An 11,422-nucleotide genomic window follows, 5' to 3' on the forward strand; every position below is an offset into this window, starting at 1 on the left:
TCATGCTGTTGTTGATCTCTTGTGGTCTCTGAAGCTTGGGGATAGCTCAGACCAAAATAAAACAAATACCAGCAAACTCATCACTTTAAAATGTATATGTATAACGTCTAAAACTACCTTTCAGTAGTGCCCTCTACTCTAATGAAGACCTGTAAATATCCCTTTCTGTACCGACTAGAAACCTGTTGGCATTTGGTTCTGCAAGTAATTTGGGCTTTTATATCTTCTTTTTTTTTTAACAGCCTAAGTATTATTCCTCATAGTCTGGATTTTAAAACCATGGATACTGTACTTCATGAAAACTGGCCCACTCTAACATGTCTCACACAAATCATGCTTGAAGAGGTCTGCCTCTATTTCTAGTGCAATGTAACTGCTACAATAGCAGGCTTAAAATCTGTCATTGAGTCTCTGTGGACTTGGGAATCACAGGCTTAAATCACAGGCTGAATTTGAAGTGAGGTGGGATAGGAAAGGAGACTTTTATGGGACAGAATGTGAGAAACATTTATAGAGCAAACTAAGAAACACTGACTTGGAAGCTTTGATATCAAATAAAAAGGTATTTTTCTTAGCTTTTCAGTGGTATGAAAAACATTTTTTTATCTGCTTGGGAGGTGTTTAATAAAAAAAAGGTAAACTGTTTATCTTGATTAAAGAGCATTTTATTGTGGTTTAGTTTGAACCTGTTATTTGACTCATTTTCACTGATTTATAAACAATGATAGCCTGTAAATCAAAGGCAGAACATCCATACAAGCTTTTGATCCTATTTAAAAACAGTAAGAAACCAAAAAAATCACATTTGGCTATATTTTTGAAATCCTTGCACATAGCAAGTCTGAACTGTTAAAGAAAGTAGATTCCAGGAATGAAATTATTTAAAACCTTGAAAATACCAGGTAAAATGAAAATTAAAAGCAAAAAACAAGAAAATACCATCTTTGCTTTTTTATTTGCAGCTATGCTGAGCTCACTGAAGATGCCATGAAGAGACGGAAAATTGGAATTGCGCTATCTGTTCATCATGTACTGTGTTCTCCCCAGTCTGCAGTGTGTATGAATAGAGACACCTCTGCTTCCATGGAATGGAGTAGAGTAATTTAGCCAATAGGAATGTTGCTTCAGCATTCAAAACTAATTACACTATTTAAAAAGACTTCCCGTTGTTTTTATTCTTCTAAAAAAATAGCATTTTTACAGTGTACATTCACTGTTACACTTTTTCATTTTAGCAATCACACAGTTTGCTTTTTCATATGTCCTTGGCATCTGTTTTAATCATGTGAATAACAAAGGACTAACAGGATCTTTTTCTGTAAGTTACATAAATTATATTCCACTCTGAAAGGTAAAAGAAAAAATTACTTAATGGGGCATGGTATTTCTGTGACTATCCTATTATACAGAAAAATTATTTATCTACTTTAAATATATTGTTAATTAATTCAAAATGAGGCTTGGAACTGAATAATTAGTATTGTTTAAATAGTTGAACTTTTTCAGTGGATTCTGCTTCTGAGGTTGGTTTCTTCCTCCTTCTTACTACCCATTTCTATTATTAGAAATTTTTCAGAACAAATCCTGGCTGCCATCCCATGTTTGCATCTCTCATGGCTTTCAGTGACTCTATCAGTAACACTTGGGCAGTAAAGCCTTTCCAGTTGTTTGCAGCTGAGTTGCTAATTATATTTTTGTTCTTGGAAAGGCAGTGGATCCATGATTTTCTCAATTTTGCTACTTCTCATGGCTAACAGGTATAACAAGTGGGACAAGTACTTAAAGTCTCAAAGAGTCAAGGTAGATTGAATGAGATAATTTATTCAATAGTCATATGGGTGAATAGAAGTTGTTACAGGTATTTTGTTGTCATTTTTTACTTTGTGTGGCTACTTTGAGAATCTCATCCTGCATTCATTAAGCAATCTCTGTTTAGCAGTATTTGTTTTGTCAAAACAGATTACAAAATTCCTCAGTAGTCAGAAACCTTGTAGAAAGAGAAAATAGTATATTTTTCATTTTGTCTCAAAGAATGAATCTGTTTCTGATTTTCAATCAGAAGAAAATGTGGTTTATTCTGTACTCTGATTCGTTATTCTCTACTGAGAAAACTGAAGCATCCTTGCTTGTGCCAGTAATGAATCTGAGAAGAAACAATATTTATTCCAAGCAGCTGACAAATTTCAGGATGATGCTAATGTTATCCCTACTCTCTTGTGATAAATTACACTGACTGGGACAGTGGTGGGTTAATACAAAGGTACAACACATGTTTTTACTTGCATACTTTATAACCAAAGCAAAGACATTTAAAAAATATACAGAAAATTAAATAAGGTGTATAACAAGACAGTTTGTTATAGTTAACCAGATTCTGGAAGCTTGAAATAAAGAAGATAAACAGCAAATTAGAGTCTTTGTATCCAATCCTCAGGTGGAAATCAATTTCACCTTAGATACTTCTTTCTGAATAGTGTTTATCAGGTTTCTAGAAGAAGGTTTGTTTTGTCTTTTTTAACATTTTCAAGCAGAATCCTGCTATGTCTTACCTAGCATCAAAGCACACCACTGGCTACTTTTTTACCTGGTTAAAAACAAGGAGGTTTGGTTGTGTTGGCATTACTGAAAAGACTCTAATGGCATTATCAAGAACAGCAGTGGCAGTTCTTGAAAAAAACCTGTGGTGGTTTGACCAGGAAGGAGTGGGAATTCTGAAATGCTGTGGTCAAACCAATGGATGTTCTGAGTTTCATACTGACACCTGGTGTAGCCAGTGGGGTTTGGACACACCTCCGAGAATACACAGGGGTTAAAAGCAGGGCTTTGGCCCTGGGAGGCTCTCTTGGGACGTCGCGGCGAAGAGGTCAGATCTCTTCCCCCGTCCAGTCGCTGCTGCTGAGCGGGGGAGGGGCAGCCATGCGGTAGGCCCGGGGCCTGGACAGAGATGGGGGTGAGAAGGCCCTCAAGGATGGAAGGGTGGAGGAGCCCCAAGAGACATCGGGCAGCCATTCCCCCCCTCCCAGGAGGGAGAGAGAGGGAGAGTCGGCGAGACGGAATGTGATAGCAGCCGGCCCAGGAGGAGAAAGGGGGGAGAAGGGTGCAGCCCGGCCGGCCGCAGCAGCAGCACCTGTGGGAGTATCATCGTTCTGAGATAGACAGAGACTGAAAGTTTTAACCCCTTTCTTTCATGATTGGAGCCTTGCAAAAATGCTAATCCTCCTCGAAGCTGAATAAGAAAGGAGATAAGAGATGAGATGAGACAAGGACCTGGCCCGAAGAACGTAGAGATGATTAGATGGGGAGAGATGATTTGGAGTGGCCTTTTAGCTAGACTTTTCTTGTAGCCATGGACTCAGTTGTTCCTGTAACACAGACTGCACTTAGGGAGAAGCAGTGGCTCAGAACCAGGAGAGTACATCGTGAGAACCCCCCGGCCCCAGGGGGTTGGAAAAATATAGGGGGGACAGATGTCCCAAAGCAGAGACTGTACCTTTTTAGAGTGAGACAAGGCATCCTTGAAAGACAACCCTAAAAGCAGCTCTGGTCCATGCGTCAGTGGTGAGAGCACTGGGCATAGAAGGAAGATGTCACAAGCGGCAAAAAGACTTTTTCCGGGCAGTGCCGAAGTGACAGAGAAGCACACGAAGTTTCAGTGTGTTTCCAGGGGAAGCCTACAGAACAAGAAAGACTCCTTTCCTCTTCATGAACTGAAGTTTGAGTATACTAAAGTGTCGTGCCAAGCTCAAACCATGACAAACGCTATTTTCTCAAAGCCAGTGCTATCAGATCACAGCAAAGTATGCAAATTTGGTGCAGGGAAGGGTGAGATAGAGATTGCTTTTTATTTCTAGACCAACTTGACCATGTTTAAAAGCCTCTGTAGAAGCTCATGAACATTTTGTCATGAATAAGTGTTTCTGAAACTTGAAGGCCCCACGTTTGGCATGGTAAGGAATTTGCAGGGAAAGCTTGATTCAAGAATTTGAATGTGAGCTCATTCTCTAGGTAGAAAACTGTTGTTTTATTGAAAACAAAAGCAAAATGAGATGGTTTAGTGGTGGGCTTACCACAGGCAATGCAGAAAGAAGCATCAGTACTGATCATAATCCTTGTAGCCTCCCAAACGCAGTGTTGGCATGGTCACAAAAGACCTTATCAACATGAAAATATCTAACTTCAGTTAAAAAAAAGAAAGCTTGAAAGACCCAGAAAACCTCTCGTCTGCTATGTTTCCCAGCCTGTCAAAAAGGAATGAGAAGTTTTTGAGGCAGTTAGATACTCCATGACTCTACTTAGCTTTGTCAGAAAATACAGCCCTTTGCATGAATACAAAATTTTGAACAGTTTAACTAAAACTTTCACTAAAAAAGTAATAATAGACAAAACATTCCAGAAGATTGTTTGGATGATGTTCTGTCTACTTGGGCATTGTAACCAGCACAGGCAAATTAGGAATGTTCAAGGTAGGGTAAAGACTGTTAAAAATGTAATACCAGACCAAGTGAAATAAAAAATTTATTTTCATGGACTATATAGTGTGTTATCACATAGTGGTAAATAAAAACAAGTCCATACGTAGAAAAATCCTTGAAAATTGCAGGAATTAAATGGATATGATAATCAGAAGTAGATAATGCTTGCAGGATTTTACAGTGGACCACCAGAAACAGAAGATGCAATCTGCTTGTATGTGTAAACCATTTAGGATGTAGTTCAAAACTACCATGCACAGTATTAAGAAAGGAGAGAAAAGAGGAAAATAGTATTTCTGAATAGATATTAAAGTACTTTTTGATTTGTCAAGGTATGGAAATTAATTGCTATAAAAAGAAACACTCATTTTACAGCTGTTTCTTTACCATCAAGATATTTAGAGTGGCATTTTGTAATTTATTCTGGATTTGACTAGCAGCAGATATGTACTATTACATAGTTCCCATCTCGTTGCTGTATGATTATTTTTAAAAGAGCAGACATCTGTCAAACAGTTCATGATCTATAGTAAGTGTTTTTTAAAACATTTTAAAAGAAACGGGAACTTCATTAAATGAGAAAATAGCAAAAGCAAACAAATGTATAATGACTGCTCAAGCAATGAGTCTTAGGCAATATTAAATATTTTTATTTCTGTGCCTGTTGGAGAACAGTCCAAAATCAGTGAGATTATGAAAATACTCCACTGAATTTGGATCTCCTGCATGTAAAACTAATATCAGTTGGTTAATAGCTGATGCACCTACTGCACTTATATCCAAAGCCACTGGAGATGAAAAGTATTTTCTGTTTTTAAGTAGAAAAGATGATGGATGACACGGAAGACTTTTCAACAGGAGCTGCGGTGTGTTAACAGTGGTCACTTCTACTCTTGGCAACTGGAGTCATGTTACATGAAAGATGCATGTCTGCATCCAAGCTGAGGCTTTCCAAACAAGCTCTTGCTGTCTGCATGGTAATGAAGCATTCCCAAAAGGTGTTGAAAATAGTCAGCAGGACTGGTAAGATTTTTAGCACATGACTCAAATCAGTATGCCAGCCACATTTCACGGGCTGCAGTTGGTGCCTGCTGAGTGGATGAGAGGTCATGTTCCTTTGTAATTACACATATCCCATGATCGGTGAGTGGTGCTGTTGTTTCAGCCTGGCATTTGCAGATTGGGTAGGACAGGGTGCAGGGCAGTGTCTCAATCCCAAACAAAAGGGTTCTGAAGTCATCACACTTCTCTAGGGGAACAGGTTGGCACAAACGCTAGAGAAAGAGAGGTGACAATTACATGTAAGAAGAAAGCTTTTGCATGGTCTGCTCTTCCCCACTCCACTTTGGAACACTACGTGGTCATTACTCAAGGTGCAACACATAATCTTCTTCCCTGAGGCCATGGAGTCTTATTTTTGTAGCACAAGAAAATAGGGTGAGAGAGAATAGAAGATAGAACAGCAGAATGGAAAATGTGGGTGATAGTAAAGAAAGGAAAGGTGTCCCCCATAAGCTTGGAGAAAGCTGATATCCAAAGGTGGTGGTATCGCCAAGAGCTTAGAAATCAGGTTCTGGATTCATGTCTGCCCCTGGTCATTCATTCTCAGGGACAATGGAGTGGAGGAGCTGGTCTTGCTTTTCCTCTAGAGGGTGTCTGTTCCACTGCCATCTAACTCTTGGTTTTTCTGGTTTTATCTCCATGTCTCACTGCTTTGAATTGCTGCCTCACTGTTGGACTTCATGGCAAATTAAATTGCACACCTAACACTTTAATTTCGTGACTGCACGGTAGCTAGTGAACCATTCCAAAAATCTGTAAATATTTCTAGCTAGAGACCAGAAGTCAGACATCAGCTTCTGAAAGAATTCTCTGCCTTCAGGACTGGGCTCTAATTGCTGTTCATCGCAACTTGCTACTTGTTAAAAACAGTTTCATTAAATGCAGCGCAGCTCAGGATTATCAAGATAATTAAGTTTGCAATGATCCATATGACACTGAGTGAATAAAAACTATCAGGAATTCCTAATATGAGTACAATCCCCTTAAGACTAAAATTCATTATTCTTTGCAATATAAATTCAAACATTTTAGAGTGTAGGCCACAAAGTATTTTCCCAATTTTCTTGGGGGAATATTTGAGATTACATAGGCTGAGGGATTAAATAGGATCAGAGGCTTGTCACCAGGTAACCAAAAGGCATCATAAACCAATGCAAAGCACAGAAGGTGCAGTCTTGCTCTGGCTGGCCTCCTTCATCTGCTCATCAGCAGGAGGGAGAGCCTGCAATTCACCCTCACTGCATATGCTGCATGATTCCAGCAGCTCATAAAGGTTGCAGCTTTAATACATTGCCTCTGACAACCTGACAGTATTTTGGCAGTTTTCTCCCATTTAACCCTTTTTACCCTTTTTCATTTCATGCAGTAGCTCAGTAATCAGAATAATGCCTTAATCCACTGAAGCAACTACTATGGTAATAGTCTAACAAAGAGGGTTTCAGGACCTGCTTTTTGGGATTCAAGATGATAAAGTCTGGTTGTGTTTTATTGACGGCCTGAGTCCTGTTAAAATATACACATTGGTCAAATTAAAAGTCTTTGGACATGACTAAGTCAAACAGGGCCCAGTGAAGATGGATCACAGCAGCACAGCAGAGAGAGGAATGAGGCCATTTGAGATGAGCAGCTGGAGGAAACAAGTGCTTGCACCCTTGCCAACAGGACTGGTATGGAGCTGGGAGTGTGGCTGTTTCTGCTTTATCCCAACAACAACCACTGCAAGCATTGTGGGTCATCCACTGTATTTATTTGAGGGAGGAGGATTACTCATCAAAAGTGGAGTCTAAATTCCAAGGCTCAGTTGCAGATCCAGAGCATCATCCCAATGATCAAAGAAAGCCCCACTGCTTCCCACAATAGCACTGGGTAGCTCCTTTCCTTGACACATAGGCTGAACTCAGCATACCATCACTTCGCCTTAATATATATCTGAGTAGTTGTGAGGGTTTTTTTCAGATATTCAGCTTTCTATTTACAAGTTTTAAGGGCAATAGAGAAAAGCAATTCTTTATAGAAATAGATATTCCCTGTCCTGTCCATAAACCAGCCACTTTAACAGGTGCTTCGCAAGGGCTGGACAGCTCAGAGCATGACTGTGCTATAATGTGCAGTGTCTACTCTTCTTCACGTTGGCTCCATGCCCTGTGGAGATTAGTGGGGGCTCAGCCAGACAGGACAATGAAAAGCAAAAGAATTCTGCGCAAATCTGCACACAGACACACAGGCCTCACCAAAATACTTTTTCTTGTGTGTGTGAAGCAACAGATTTCCAATTTCTGCTGCTATGGAGAACAGAAACTTAGTTCAACCAGTGAACATGCTGTTTTCATTCGCCTGGGGGAGATCCTAGGTATTTTCCTCATGGTGATTAAAAGCTTTGCAACCCACCAGTGCCTGCAAAGGCACTGTGAAACAAGGCTTAGATGGACTTGGAGGAGTGGAAGAAGCTTGAGATGAAGGCCCAGTGTTCAGTTTCATTACTCTGCAGACTAAAGAAAAAAATCTTTCTGAGCAGATTATGTATGTAATCATGTCAAAATCAGAAAACACATATTTATGAGTAGAAGAAAATGTACATTGATTCTAGGCATAAGTATTCTGCTTGAAATCTCTGTGTGGAAATGATTCAGCAGCAGCTGAATTGTAAAGGTAGAATGCTGAAGTCTCCTCACTGTTGTGTTAAGCTTATACTATCTGAGAAACATGAGCATTGATGTGCTATTCCACAAGCCATATGAAGGGAGAGAAATACCAAAACTCTGTCCTGTTTTTAGAATTCAGTTTTTGGAAGAATTTTCCACTGCTGAAAGAGAAGTAGCAGTGGGAGTTTTGTGAATGGTCTAGATGATAAATAATTTGAATCACACACAGACTGAGGAGTCACAGTGGTTCAAATCCTCCCCGTTCTGAAGCTGATGGGAGACAGCCAACCTGCACAAGTGCCATTTTGGTTTTCCCTACAATGTTGCAAGAGTTTTGTACAAAATTTTGTTTGCTAAACAGACCAAATCTTGTGGAAGGAGAAGGAAAAGCAGGAGCTGCTTTTCCTATTGCAAATGACAGTCAGAAATACTCACTGATCTGCATCAGTTTTATTCCCTGGCACCAGATTTTTGATCTCAGGTTGAAAATTATCTTGCATGAGGGGAGACAGATGTCTTTAAGACATGAAACTAAAGAAAAGCTTTGAAACCAAGCTGCCCCCAGGAACAGCATTTTGAGAAACATGGCTCAAGCACACACACATGCATTTGGAAGCCCATCTGAATGTAGTTCACCACTCACACTAAAGGGGTTTTAACACTATGAGAGAATAACACCTATTAGTCACCACCAGAACTCTCTTTTCCAATACTTCTTTCTATAAAATATTCTAGAATTTCTCCTTATATGGAGAAGCTGTTTGAGCAACTTTCAATAAATTAGAGAAGTTTAGTTGAGATTGGTTTGAAGTGCCACCTTCTTTCTGCTGCATGTTGAGGAACTGTAGGACAAAGAAGGAGGATAATTAGAAAAAATATGAGAGCAAAGGATTTCAGAAGTTGTGTGTGTGCCAGCAACGGGTAAATGGTTTGCTGATTGAAGTATAATGCCTTTGGGGAAAAAAAATCCTCACAAAAGTACATTGGTATAATCTGAATGCCCTTTTACTGTGCACCCAATACCTGAAAAAAAGGAAGTCTTACTAAATACAGAAGGAAATTCTGGCATTTCATTTACACACATTAAAAAATGTTTGAAAACATTAGTATGAAAAGGCAATGAATCTCTGCTAAAACTGTCTGTGTCTGTAAGAGATAAGAGGGCAGGAGGAAGGAGAAAGAACAGTAATTTCTTTTAAATTATTCTTGTAATCCATTTACTTACAGCACAGCACCTACAAAACACCTTGCAATGACTGGGCAGATGCTCTGGCAGAAAGAAGTACTCTCACTGTTCCCTCATTTTTCCATTTCCTTGCAATTCACTTTTTTTCTAAAGTAGTGAATTCTTCAGCTCAGGTATTGTTCATAGTGACATGCTAATAGGGACCTCTACTCATCAATGCAATAGAAATTATTAACATGAAGGAATTATTACCATACTACTATTCATGTGGGTAAACATGCATGTGAAGACTTTGGTGGGTTTTGCTTTGCAATCTCTACAGCTCAACTTGGTGGCTCCCACAGCTTCAAAGTCCTCTGTAGGGGGGAAACCTGCAGAATTTCTGCCAGGACTGACCACTCAAGACCTTTCCCTGCAGTAGAGGGGAGGAGTTACTGGGGAAGATTTGTCTTGTTTAACATTATTGTTTTGCCCAAAGAAAGATATTCTGGTCAAGACTATGAAGCCCAGCTCTATTCTGGAATTTTGAAAGAAAAACTTCTCAGAAGGATGAACAATGGGCATTTAAGTGCCCATTTAATGTCTTTAAAGGATTTGTAAGAGGGAATAAGTGTTGCTTGTGCTACATCTGATAAAGCTTGAGAAGTGTCAAATATATCTCAAAAGTTATGAGGAAGGCTTAGGTACAGTCAGTGAGGCACAAACAGCAGCAGGGATAGCAGTGGCAGCTACAGTAAGTTCTGGGGGCTGAGCATGAGGATGAGCAGGGCAGAGGGTTCCTGGAGTCAGGGACATCCAAGCAAGGGCCCAAAGAAGTCGTTCAAGGAGCTGCTTTCACTTGTCTTGTTCAGCCTGGCCAAGACGAGACCTCATAGCTGCCTGCAGATTCCTCACAAGGAGAAGCAGAGGGGCAGGCAGTGACAGAACCCAAGGGAACAGCAGGAAGCTGTGTCAGGAAAGGTTCAGGTTGGGTGTCAGGAAGTGGTTCTTCACCTGGAGGGTAGTTGGGCACTGGAACAGGTTCCCAAGGGAGGTGGTCACAGCACAAAGCCTGACAGAGTTCAAGAAGCATTTGAACATTCTCAGGCCCAATTCTTGGGATGGGGCTTGTGTGATAGACACAATGATCCTGATAAGTCCCTTTGAACTCAGGAGATTCTGCTCACTGAAGAGATGAGAGACCTGGAGGCAGCTCTCTCAAGCAGGGTGATGTGTCAAGGGTGTTGCCACAGGCAGCTGTGACATATTTCAGTGACACAGGAATCTTCCTTTGGTGAGGGGAGCAGTAACAGTGGTGGGTAACACAGGACTGAACAGGAGAAGAAGTTGGGCAGGGAGACCAAGAAAAGACCCCTGGTGGTCGAGGTCACATACAGGCCGCTGATCCAGAGGAGCCTGTTGATGAGGCCTTCTTGGTTTGGCTGCAGGGCACATCATCCTCACTCCCTCTCATCCTGATGGGGGGTCCAGCCACCCAGACATCTGCTGGGAGAGCAATACAAGCCAGCTGTAAGCAATCCAGCACACTCCTGGGTGTGCAGAGGACAACTTTGGGTCCAGGTACTGGCCAGACCAACCGAGGAGAAGCCTGGCCGGGCCTGGTGCTCACTCATGTGGATGAGCTCATTTTAGGGGTTAAGTCTGCACGCAGCCTGGGCTGTGGTGACCATGCCCTGGTGAAATGTGTGATCTCATGGAGCATGGGCCTGGCAAGGATAATGGTCAGGACCCTGAAGGTTGGAAGAGAAAACTTCGACCTGTTTAAGGAGTTGGTGAATGAGATGCCTTGGGAAACTGTCCTTAAGAACACAGGGGCTGACCCGAGCTGGCAGCACTCTAAGGCTATTTTTCTTAGAGCACAAGAGCTCACCATCATGATGTGTAGAAAATCTTACCAGGCAGGCAGGAAAATGGCATGGCTGAGCAAAGATCTGCTCCTCAAATTGAGAAAAAAGAAGAAAATGCACAGTGGAGGAGGGACAGGTGATTTGGAAATAGTACTGGGATATGGTTCGGGTGTATAGGGACAGCATGAGGAAAGCCAAGGCACAGATGGAACT

Source organism: Zonotrichia albicollis, chromosome Z (assembly GCF_047830755.1).
Source record: "Zonotrichia albicollis isolate bZonAlb1 chromosome Z, bZonAlb1.hap1, whole genome shotgun sequence".
In the NCBI taxonomy this organism is placed as follows: domain Eukaryota; kingdom Metazoa; phylum Chordata; class Aves; order Passeriformes; family Passerellidae; genus Zonotrichia; species Zonotrichia albicollis.